Source organism: Trichosurus vulpecula, chromosome 5, assembly GCF_011100635.1.
Source record: "Trichosurus vulpecula isolate mTriVul1 chromosome 5, mTriVul1.pri, whole genome shotgun sequence".
Classification (NCBI taxonomy): domain Eukaryota; kingdom Metazoa; phylum Chordata; class Mammalia; order Diprotodontia; family Phalangeridae; genus Trichosurus; species Trichosurus vulpecula.
In genome coordinates, this window is record NC_050577.1 from 44,331,235 (window position 1) to 44,344,397 (window position 13,163).

A 13,163-nucleotide genomic window follows, 5' to 3' on the forward strand; every position below is an offset into this window, starting at 1 on the left:
GGGGAGGAGGTAATCAAAAGCAAACACTTTTGAAAAGGGACAGGGTCAAGGGAAAAAAGTGAATACAGGGGGACAGGATAGGATAGAGGGAAATATAGTAAGTCTTTCACAACATGAGTATTGTAGAAGTGTTTTGCATAATGATACACGTGTGGCCTATGTTGAATTGCTTGCCTTCTTAGGGAGGGTGGGTGGGAATGGAAGAGGGGAGTGAATTTGCAACTCAAAGTTTTAAAATCAGATGCTGAAAAGAAAAAGTTGTTTTTGCATGCAACTGGGAAATAAGACATAAAGGCAATGGGGCATAGAAATCTATCCTGCCCTACAAGAAACTAAGGGGAAAGGGGATGGGGTGGTGGAGTGGGGTGACAGAAGGGAGGGCTGACCGGGGAATGGGGCAATCAGAATATATGCCATCTTGGAGTGGGGGGAGGGTAGAAATGGGGAGAAAATTTTAACTCAAAATCTTGTGGAAATCAAGATTATTAATATAGTAAATAAATATCAATACTAAATAAATAAAATAAATTGGAAAAAAAAAGAAAGATGTGTGCCGAAATGGTTGCAAAATGCAACTGTAACGGGGCAAGTTAGAGCCGACCCCTGCCCTCCTTGGACCTCTGTGTCCAGGGCCTGTAAACCTGGGGCCCTGTGATATGAGAGGAACAGGAAGGGACCAGGAGGAAGGGTCTTGCCCTTGTTGCACATGGAATATCCAGTTCTCTGCCTGGCTTGTCAGAGCACGTGGAACTTCCAGTTCTCTGCCTGGCTTGTCAGAGCATGTGGAACTTCCGGTTCTTTACTTGGACTGCCTGTCGGCAGGGAGCTTCGGGAGAGCACGGGAAGGGTATGGGAGAAGAGTAGTCGGAATCAGGGTGGTCCTAGCACCCAGATGTCCTGATTTTACTTGTTCTTTTTACCCACGTAACCAAAGAATGCACCTACGTCACTAAAGATATAAAAGTTTGCTGCTATCCTGAATAAATTGGAGTCATTCACCATCCTTCGGCTCCCGCCCCATACATTGTCCATGACATCAGGCCTTTTGCTAGGCAAAGGCCTCGGTCTTGGGGGGAACCCCGAGAAAGTTGCGAGGCCGGGGCCCGCAACATACAACCATCCAGTGCAGCAGTCTATGATGCCTTTGTCAAGAAGCATGATAGTTGTCCACCCATCCTGACACTTTGTGCTGGAGGATACTTCAATGCTCCCATCTGGCCCCAAACCTAGAATTCCATCAGACTTACTGATAGCTCATAAAAACTCTTAAGAATCAACTTTGCTCACTGGCGAGACATTTTCCAAGCCTCAACTGGATGCCAAGAAGTTCCTTCAATTCACCAATTTCCATTTGGGAGGAGCAGGGACAGCTTTCCGTGTCCTAGCCCAAATACTTCCTCAATTTGGAGAGAAATGCAACACTCTACACAATTTCTACAGTGAATTCACTGATTTTCTTGCTGATGGAGAATCAGCCCAGGCATCACTATTGAGTGTTACAAGAAGGTGTGATTCTCTGCGAGAGGCCAAACCCCTGATCATACCAAGCATAGCATACAGCCAAAGGTTGCCAGAAGAGCCTCTGAAAGCCACCCCCTCATCCCAAGGTCAGCAAAGTGTGGGTATGCTCATATCAAACACCAGCAGGTGACTTGATTGGCCTTAAGATTTCATGTTGCAGGTTGCCAATAGTACCAACTGCCTAGACTCAAGGAAATTTACACACTCCACATACAACCTGATCTAACAATTTTAAGTTGTAAAAAGATGAAGAGGGAAAAAAAAGAAAATGCCCCACCCTGAGGAGCAGGTGTGTGTTAACTGTAAACACATGGGTGTTTCTAAGCAATAGAAGGGAAATACAAAGACTGGGAGTTTGGATCCCTGGCTGTGAGACAAGCATGCTGTGCGTAGCTCAAGGGAAATCACTTGAATTCCCTTTAGTTCCATTTTATCAGGTGCAAAATGGCAAGGCTCGCCATGGCTCTTGTGGTTGAATCAGAACTCAGAACTATAAGAGACCTTTGAGAGGACGTCCAAGCCAAGATGCTCATTTTGTAGACTTGGAACCTAAAGCTCAGGGAGGTTAAAGTGACTTAACCAATGCCACAGATTGGCACAGACACACCTGAAAGTGAGGCACCTCCTGTGTGCTGATTGAGATGGATGGGCAGTGTGGCCACCCATTTCCTTCTGCAGAGTGGTTTGCTTTGAGAAAGTATTGCATTCAGTCAGAACCTCCCTTATGGTGGCCATTTTGAGGAGTACATTTTGGAAAACTCTAAATGCAGAGTAGTAAACCTCTACTTAAAAGAAATTTAGGATTGGAACCAAACAGTAAGCATTTATCAAGTATCTAAACTATTAGATCAACTTACTGATGTGGTAGTGCAAATTAAGGGGGGGACAAAGTATGATAATTAAAATTATTGACATACAATAATCCTCTAAACACTTATAAAGATACAAGGTGTCTTTTGGCCACAAATATTTTATATACCACTGGGCATTGAGTTCACAAGACTTTGACACTCCAGGGGTGTGCTTGTAAATATTTAACAAGTGGCTCTCTGAAAAAAAAGCACGCCCAAACCAATTTCAAGTTTAATTTTCATTATTAATTTTTTTCTTAGACTAAAAACATAAATCAAGCCCAGGCGTAAAAGCTCACACTGAAAATTTAACAACTGGCTCTCACAAAGTAGTTCAAGTTGTCTCCAGCATACACACCTCTGCTGTCACAGTAGCTATTATCTTTGACAAAGAGCCCATTTTTCCAAGTCTAGCTTTGATTATACTAGGGCTGTCCAACCTTAGTTTTCTTTTTAAAGAATAGACAATATATTTTGATTTGCCATTTTAGTGAGAGCTCTGTGGTAGCTCTGCTTCGTTTACTGAAGTATTTATGTAAATTTCTATGCTTGTAGGTGGGCCCATGAATTGCACTGCAGGCCACATTTTGGACAGCCCTGGATTATATCATAGGTTTTCAGTAGGGTTTAAATCAGGTAAGTTCCCAGGCCACTAAAGCATGCTTTTCTCTCTATCTCCTAGATAAATTTCTTGGTGTGAGGTCATTAATTACAGAATATTCTGCTTCTCATATTTATCTGAGTTTGTTATTCCCCATAGGAATGAGACTTTAGACTCATTAGAAACAAAAAATCACCAAAATATTTTTTGAGCAGTGATGTTTTTACAATCTGATGAGGATGCCTATATGTTACATAGGCTGGCTTATTTGGAAATCATCTGACCATGGCTTTGGTATAGCCTTGAATGAAGAGTTGGAAGTCACCAGTAAATATTACCATTCCTCCTCCCTCTACCCTCCCAATTATGTACCACAGTCTTTGTGTTATCTTGTCTAGAACAAGAATTCTTTTTCCCTTCAGAGAAAGTTGAGAGCTCTTCTTTTGTTTTTAAGTTGGTCTTCTAACTTCAGTAAGCCCACTGTAGAATAATCCACTCAAGTCTGCCAGGTCCTGCTGAAGGTTTTCGCTTGAATTCTGAGGATTAGCAGCATTAGTTCATTAGTTCTTGATACTGTTTTTTATTTTCACCTGTACTTTCCTTGGTGCTTTGGTGAAATTACTCTGGTTTCATTGCAGGAATTAAAGATCCTTGAAATACTTGATTTCCCCATACCAACAGCCACTGAAATATCTCTAATAGTCATTGAAGTGTGCTCCTGAACAGGTACAATTTTTGTTCTCTCTTTAAATGTACATTTGTACACTCTTTTAAAATAACATATCCATTCTTAAAAAAAATTTAAAAATGCAATAAAAAAGAACAATAAAACACACGCATGGCATGAAATTTAGCACTCTATTAACAAGGAACAGCTCAACCTCCTTCATCTGTCCCATGTAATGTACGTCTACCCTCCCTGTGATGAGAAACTATGAACAAATAAACATCCCGCTTCCCATACAAATGATGCTATTGCTACACCTCAAGGGAAAATATTAGCCTTGTTTCAGAAAAGCATGATTTTTTTTCCATTTGGCTATCACAAAGTTTGCTAGGAATGGAAGAGTCTTCTTGTAAAGTCTGTACAAATAAAACTAGGCTTTGACTTTGCTGCCCTGGGAAGTGTGGAAAATGCTCAGCATTTGGGCCAACCTCATAGGAGGACCAATCATATAAAGATCCATCTGTGGGAAAGCTATGGAAAAGTGGTGTGGGGGCTAATGGACTAATAATAATTATCAAAGAAAGTCAACATCATTAATGGAAAATTGAAAGATCAACTATAGGGAAACCAGATATGATTTGTTACAGTTGAATTTTCATGCCCCAGAATATGTGATCATAACCCCTTGGGAACCCTTACCCATTAGTACTTCTGCTAATTCTCCTAAGCTCCATTGGTGGTGAGGCTTATATATATATATATTATTCAGAAAAAAGAAAAACCCTCTGCACTTGGTATAATTGATATAGCAAGCATGAGGAAGCTACTTCATCCCCACCCCCACCCCCCCACCCCTTCAGAATATCTTTCAGTTGGGTTTCAATTCAGTTCTAGCATTTATCAAGCCACTACTTTGTGCAAGGTGTTAGAGATACAAAGATGAAAAAATGACACTCTCCGCTCTAAAGCAGGAAATGGAATTGATGGAATGTTCTTACAGGTACAGATAAGTATGATTCAAATTAAGGAGCTGATAGGTCCCTGGGGGAGGCCCTGGCTAGGACACGAAGCCCATGGTTGGGCTAAGTCTAAAGTACAAACAGAACCCTCTCCTTTCTGGGAAAAGGAAATGGAGAGGTTCCAATGCAGATGGAGGACTGGAACACAGGACAGAAAAACCACCATCAAACACCCAGTAGACAGATCAAATGGGGAGGTGGTGTCGAGGCAGTTGCTGTATCCAAACCAAATCCACAGGGTCCAAGAGGAGGAGAGTAGAAGTTCAATGGCAGTGTCAGCATGGAAGCTGAGCTAGACAAGCACAGGCTCTTTTTGACACACCCAAGGGCCAGGCGGGGTAAGAATGACACGGCTTAGGCAGCACTTCTTCAGCTGTGGGTCATGACCCACAGCTGAAGAAGTGTTGAAGGAGTTTCGAGTGGAAAAAGTTTAAGCAGCCCTGGCTTAGAGGAAAGAGCCTGGGAGGCCAACTCCTCACATTCATGCCCTAGTAATAGAGGGCATCAATAAATGGCTTCCCACTCAAGGCTAGGACTGTGGAGACACCTCTATGAAGAAAAATCCTCAATGGTAAAGTGTGGTGCCTATTGTCCCATTGATTCCACAGGGTAATGAAGATGATGGCAGAACAAGGGGAGCTTTCCAGTCCACTCTATGGGTCCAGAAAGATGATGGGATGCGTCTCAGTACTAAGTATAAAACTTACTGTTCATGTGGCCCCTTGGGCCTGAAGGCCATTTAAAACTTTTGTTTCATAGGTTTTGATAACCACAAAAATCGGTCATTAGTTGGCAAAGTTCACTGATGTGCTTCTCCACAGTTACCTAGGTGTAAGAGCATTTTAGATTTGAAGATCTTTCCCACCCATTAATAGGCCATGTGACCTGCTTATGTCACAGGAAGCCTAAGTCACATGTGGTAGGAGGAGCTTCCTGACAGGAAAAGGAGTTATGTCACAGGAAATGCTCTGAGAGAGCGCACATGCATTATGGCTGCTAATGGCCGCCATTGTGATTGTTAGAACTGAACAGGCTGACTTAGCTGTACTGTGAGTTGGTCTTTAGGAAGACCCCAGCAGGACATGGGAGAGGCTTTGGGTTGGCAAGGCTCCATGTTGTGATATTATGTATGGAATGTTTTACTGTCCTGATAGATTGGTTCTCTGGTATCTGAATGAATGGTTTACTGCGTGGAGAGTCTCGTATGCTTTGTGCTACAGAGCCATCATCTACGTCGTGATTATTGCCTCGCTGATACACTAGGCTATTACCGAGGTCCTTCCTATAGCCTTCCTAGCACGGTAGAACCTTCAAAGGTTTATGCTGTACCTTCAGGACACAGGATAACCTCCGCGTCACAAGGAGATATGGGAGCAGGATTTTGGTGTGTATGTGTAAGATGTCTTAAAAGCTTTGTCAGTGACAGCAGTCTGCTCAGCCTCCATGGCATCTACACAGTAGCTGATAAGGACGTTTCAGGAGGCAGAAATCATGGAGGAGGAAACAACTGCCTTAGGCCTTGTGCGAAAAGAATATACTCAAAAGGTAGAATGATTCCCAGGCAAGGGGAGGCCTCGTACGAATACATGGAGGTGACGGAGCATGAGACTAGATTAAAGAACAGCTAGGAGTAAGGTTATGCAGGAACTGTGTATGAGGAATAGTCTGAGGATAGGGGAAATGGAAGGGGGAGGGGCACATATTATCTCACCCTTCACCTCCCTAATTCTCATGGTTGATCTTTCATCAATCAACTGATCCTACACTTTCAACCAAGGTATTATGAGACCAGGAAGAAGCGTAAACATTTGCAGTTAGCTATTCAGTGAACAGGAATCAGATTTTTGCTTTCCTAGTTCCAGGCTCAGAAAATGAACTGACCACATGGTGACAACACGTATCTCATTCTTCCGAGCTCAGCATTGAAAGCTGGTTTAGTGTCGGACATCTGGGGTCATTTTCATCCCAAAGAAAATCTACTTTAAATAATTAAAACATCATCAGTCCTTGGCTACACTAATCAGCTTATTTGAAGGGCAGAATCCAGAAACCCAAACTCCTCCTAACCAAAAATAAAATGGTGAATCACAGGGATTTGCTTAAGAAAAAACACCTCTGACATCCGCAGCTTTAGGGGTTAACTAAGAGAAATCATATCCCTATGGGCAGCAGGTGTAATAATCATAATTGCTGAATTCATCTAGTACTACAAGATTGGCGAAAGTGCTTTATTTCATCTGAGCCCCACAACAAGCCTGTGAAGTAGATAGTACAAGTACTGTTATCCGTATTTAACGGATGAATTCCCACTGACAGATCAAAGATTTAGCCCAAACCCTTAATTTGTTTTTATGTTTTAAAATTATGAACTTAAAAACACTAAAAAAAAAGACTATCTCCCTACACACAAAGAACGCAATAGAGGACTCTCTATGAGATGAGCCTTCACATCATGGTCCTTGGTTTCAAGAGTGTAGTAAGTTCTACAAGATTCTTTGCCAGGTGTTCTTGTTTCTGCTTCCTTCTTAGTTTCTTTCTGTATGTTTAAAAATAGTTCAATAACCCCTCTCTTTTTTGGTATCTCTATTTAGTTCCTCCTCCTCTGCAGATCCCTTCTGCACAAATTAAAAACTAAGGGGGGGGGGGAAACCTTTTGTCCTTTCGTAATAAACATAGTCAAGGAAGACAAACCCACACAGTAGCCAGGTCCAAAAACAGTCTCTCTTTCTGAATAGTGTGACCCTTACTTCTGGGTCAGGAGGGCAATGTGCATTCTTAAGTCTCTCAAAATAGGTTTTCTTTACAATGTTGCAGTTGAAGTATACATGCTTTTAGTCTTCCTTCCCTCACTTACTATGTCAGTTCATACAACCCAGAATTCTCTGAAATTGAACAGTAATTGCATCACATTCACATACAATCTTTTCAGCCATTTCTCAAAAGTCTAAAAGGCAATCCAAAGCACTTCCTTAGATTCTAGTTTTTTTCTTCCCCCCCCCCTTTTTAATACCTCCTTCAGGATCAGGAAGTTAATTTTTCTCTTATTTATTTTACTTTTGAGCTTTACTTCTTTTCACACCCAACTATTGGTGCATTTAACCTTCTCTATGAGATCCATCTGATGCCCACCCCCTCCCCCCACCTCATCCTCCTTGGTTGTCTTCTCATATATCCCAGTAGAGTAAATGACAGATCTGTTGATCCATTCTTTTTTCTACACTAGTGTAGTCTGCCTATCTCCTCCCTATCACTCCTTTTCAAACCGCAGAACAACTCATCTACCCCCTGAGGGATCTAGTTTTTCTTCTTTTTTTCTCCCTCAATGAAAACATTAAGCTTCTGAAGGAACATATTTCTTTTCCCAGTTAGAATGTTAGCACTACATCTTCATATGGTTCCTTTCAATTCCTCAAATAAATTTACCTTTCTCACTTTCTCTTGTCTCTCGTGTTTGTATTTCAAAGTTCCTACTCAGTTCAGGAATTTTCACCAGAAATCCCTAAAGTTCCTTTATTCCATTCAAAGATCATTTTTTTCCTTGTAGGGTTATGCTGTTATTCTCTGTTGTTAACCTATCTCTCTTGCCTCTGAGAATATTGAATTCCAAGAATTCCTTTTGTTTTTAGTATGAAAGACACAAACATTTGACCCTAAGCACCATGCTAAGTACTGAACAATTATCTTATTCGATTCTCACAATCACCCTGGAAAATGGGAGCTGCCATTATCCCCATTTAAAAGATAAAGAAACAGAAAGGTTAACTGACTTTCCCAGGGTCGCACAGCTAGTAAGTGTCTGAAGCTGGATTTGAACTCAGGTCTTCCTGACTCCAGATCCAGTGCTCTGTACACTATGATGTCACTTGGCTCTCAAGACTTGTGCAATTATGACTATGTATCTTGGATAGCAGAAATGTTTCTTTCTAGATGCTTGCAGTATTTTTTCTTTGTTGCCAGAAAACTGGATTTGAGTTGTGGCATTCCTGGGACTTGTTCTTCTGCAGTTTATATAAGTCACCAGTGGATTCTTTCTGTCTTCACTTTGCCCAGGCCTTCTCTGGGGAGCCTTCTGCTCCAGCTATGCTGCTGGCGGCACCCTTTCTAATTGCCCTGGGGCTTCTGACTGACCTTCAGTGCAATTATGGGTGGGAGCAAACACTTACTACATATGTTTTCTTATTGGATATGTTGTGTAAACTTTAGGGTTTTTCTGGAGCAGGTATGGAGGCTTGCCTTCTCTCATCCCAAGTCCCAATCCAACATCCAAAGGGTATTAAAGAGCAAATCTTGGGTTTGAACTTGGGTCCTGACTTCAAACCCTTTGCTGTTTCCCTGGGAGCACCGTTCTCTCATTCCACTTTAAGAGGCAGGGTTTAGCCAGGATATTTGCCAACATGTGGCATGTCTGTGTCCTCCCCCTGCCACCCCATTCTGTGCACTGTCTTCCTGAATACTTGACAGCCCAAAGCAATTTTAAGTCTTGTTGGCTTAATTTATCCCACTACTGGCTTCCAAGAGGTGGCTTCATGTTAAACTTACTTTGGACTTCATCATACCATAGACTATACTATGTTCCACCTCTTGAGGTATTTACCAAATTAAAATTTTTTTTGATAGTTAACGGCAGACTGCCTGAATGTTATGTAAACAGTTCACCTAAAATAAAGTTTATGCTATTGATGGACAGCCAAGATTGGTATGGAATGATCATGAAAGTAGAAATCAGGGACAGCTAGAAAAATGCCCTCCCCTAAGTTTCATCTATTGGGGCAATACCTATCTAGCCATGTAATCTCACCTGCTGCTAACTGATAGAAGGGATTCCCATACTGAGGAAATAAGACTAGATAGCCTATCAGTAACTTTTATGCCATGGATTCCTTTGGCAATCTTTTTTTTTTTAGAATTACAAAAAATATTTTACTGAAACATAAAATTTACAGAAGTTTCCTGACAAGCCATACAAAATGGTCACAAACTTTTCTTGAAGTGAGGTTCCTACACTTGACAGCAGAAATCACAATATTAATGAGGGCTGTGCTGCTTAATGTTCCCATTTTTGTTCAAACAACCAAGCTTGTTCATCTACAGAGTCTAAGGAGTTAGACTTGGCTATAGAGTACGACTGGTTAGCTGCTTTAACCAATGCAATAAGCATCATCCTCCAAATGGAAAAAGAGCCCACGAGAAAAGACACACCTCTGCAACTACCCTACAACTACAGTTATCCCTTCCACATCATGAGGGTTGAGAGTGTGGCATCCCTGAGATCTGGAAAATCTGTATAAAGAGAGTAAGTCCGAATTCTTCTTTTATGGGGTGTTTACAATACCTTATTGTAAAATTTGGATTAAATATGTAAGAAATGGGAGGAGGAGTTTTGTTTCCACAGAAGTAAAGGTGTGCTTCCCTGCCCTCCCCCACCCCAGCTTTAGCAGAGACCAGGCCTCAAGGTCGGTCAGGTGAGAGGTCAGAGGCTTGTACTCATGTGCATACTTTTTGAGAAGGCAGTCTGGGGGATTAGAGAGGCCAAACCCACTTGAACCTGTTCAAGCTTATCTAGGGTCTGGTCTTGGTCAAGAATCCAGGCCTACTGATTTGCATCATTTGCATATGTTAAAGAGGGAAAGTAGGGGAAGTAAAAGAATATAGTTTAATCCTAAACTAAGACAAGGAAAATCTAATTAACTTTACTTTTGCTTCTGTATCCTTATTACCCTATTTATGTAAACTATATAACCTAGGAAAACTATGTAAAAAACAAAGATTGTAAACTAACCATGACTCTAGCAGGAGTGGAGGGAATGGTTACCCCTGCTCCTGCAGCTGTATCAGTGTGAGTGTTCCCTCGAGCACTACACCTGCTCTCCCGGGGAGCGTAATAAAATGCCTTCCTCTGCCCACTCTGGTCCTGAATTCTTTGGGTGTGAATGGGCAAATCACATGGATTTTCCTAAGGTCAAGTGAAGGGAAGCAACAGGCAGCGGAAGCTCGCCAGGCTTACTCCTGGATCTTGTCTTGGGGTGTCCTGTGATCCCCACTGTGGTGTTAAGAGGGCTACCATTCTGGATTCCCTTGGGGAACCCTGTGGTCTGCATGGCCTTCTTAAGGGGACATCACATGGGACTTCCGGCCCTGTCTCGGGAGCCTTGTGATCTTACTGCCATCCTAAGGGGCCATCACTTGGGTCTTCCTTAGGGTCTGACCCCTAGGAGGCCCTGTGATCCCCACAGATTAAGGGATGGCTACCACTTGGTCTTCTTCTGGGAGTCCTGTGGTCTGTACAGCCTTCCCTAGGGATTATCACAGGGTTCTTCTTCAGGACTTTGGCCCTGCCTAGGAAGTCCAGTGATCGCCAAAACCACGTTTCTCACAAATATTTGTTTATGTATTCTGTGTCATCCACTGGCCTTCACATGTCATCTGTCACAAAACTCCCCCCAAATTTCCATTTAATTTCTTAAGCCAGCCCGTGACACAGTGAAACTGTGATGGAGAAAGTTGCAAAGTGGAAGGGATAACTGTACTATCATTCACAGGGTTGATACTTAAATCACGAAGGGAGAAATGAATAAAAGCAGAGCTGGGTCACGGCTTTTAAACAATTTCACAACAATCCAGATGATACTTCCAGCCTCTGCTCCTGCATTGCAACTGTGAATCAGGAAAAGACAGTGACTTATTAATGTGCGTTTAATCATCAAAGGACTGAATGGGCTGGGTTTTTATTCTGTAGTGTTTCTAAGACTGTGTCCATTAAATGCACACAAAAAGGCACAACAGGAGAAGTGATACACACTTGATGTTGAGACTGAATTTAAATATTTTTCATGGCATCTAGCCTAGTCCCTGCTCTGGCTATTTCTATGGCTTGGGCTTCTCCACTACATCATTTTGTAACGGATTATTTGGATTGGGAATAGCACTGTGCAGATCTGTAATGCTGGAGGACCCATTTATTTAGGAGCCATTGGGTATTCTTCTGAAAGAAATAGTTAAAAGTTTAAAAGTCCCTCCCTCAAAGGGGGAATCCTGTGGGCCTATGATGACCACATGAAAATAACTTGCATTGCTTTCATCTGGTTCTGCTCTTATTCCAGGAAAGGGATCTGCCAGCAAATGCTGGGTTTCCTTAATAATCCTCTGGGGCAGCCTGGCCATCTTGTCTGATCCAGAATTCAGCGTCGGGGTCTTGTCTCCATTTTAGCAATCTTGATTATGCCTGTGCATTCCTTCTCAGAATAATATTTAAATGCACAAAAACCACAGAATTGCAAAAGTAAACAAATAAGATTGAAATAAGGATAGTTTTTCCCCATCCACATTCAGGAATTCCTGACATCTATCCACTGATAACCTCTACTGTTAGGTGCTTCAATGAGAGTCCTGGAATTAGAGACAGGAAAGCCTGAATTCAAGTTCTGCCTCAGACATTTGTTAGCTGTGTAACCATGGGGAAGTAATACCCTCTGCCTCAGTTTCCTCATCTGTAAGACAAAAATAATAGAACCTATTAGGCGGGTGATGAGGTTCAAATGAGATGTTTGTGGTGTTTTGCTACACAAGTGCTACCTACTATTAAGATAAAACATTGTAAAATGTAGTTTTAGCAGAAACTCAGCATCAAGAATCAGATTATGGTGGAAATGTGATCCTATATAAGGGCTGGGAATTAGTGAGCAAAAAGTAATGTAATGTTATTGGTTTAAATACTTAGTATCTTTCTTACTAAAAATCCCCAAACGAATTTTCAAGTTAAACTCACCCAGTATTCAGAGTGGGAATGGGCCAAGGATAGAGATGTGATAATCTGAAAATGTAATTGAAAGTCATCTTATTTCTAAATAGTATTTTCAGAGTTCCTCTTCCTTCTTTTCACCCAATTTGGGGTGAAAGCAGTGGTGGGATTCAGCTGTTTTGCACCAGTTTGTTAGAACCAGTACCTATATTTTAGGGTGAGTTTTGTGAACTGGTTGTTATGGGGGGGGGCGGGCTGCAAACCAGTTGTTGGTGATGGACGGGGCCTGTGCCCGCCACTTCAGCAGCGCAGGCAGTACCTCAGCTTAGTCCCATGGAGAACCGGTTGCTAAATCATTTGAATCCCACCACTGGGTAAAAGCAGCAATTTCCAGAACAGTGGACATTCTAATCTCATGGCCTATTCTTTCTAAATGTGTCAGATGCTTTTGGCCAAGAGTCTCGGTCTAGAATTCAGAAATATGCAAAAGAACTGAATTTTTAACCAGAAAGCATAAAGACCAAAGCCAACTGATACCAACCTTTGTTTTCATTCAAATTCCTTACAATCCTGCTGGGGCCCTTCAGCCTCCTTTGGAGCTTTCTCTACAGGCTTGTAAAGAGCAATCTTGTGGCCACAAACTAGAATTGAGTCAGCATCTGTCCTTTGACCCAATTAATAAGATCAATTAGGCTCTTCTGTTCTTTTACAGTTCCCTCAACCCCCCACCCCTCCAGCCAGCAGAAATCTTCCTGCCCCCAAGGAA

General features: G+C 42.0%; 1 pseudogene; it reads right to left on the bottom strand.

The window, feature by feature from the left end:
* Positions 1-11,476: 11,476 nt before the first annotated feature.
* LOC118849919 lies at positions 11,477-11,820 on the bottom strand (annotated as a pseudogene).
* Positions 11,821-13,163: the final 1,343 nt, after the last annotated feature.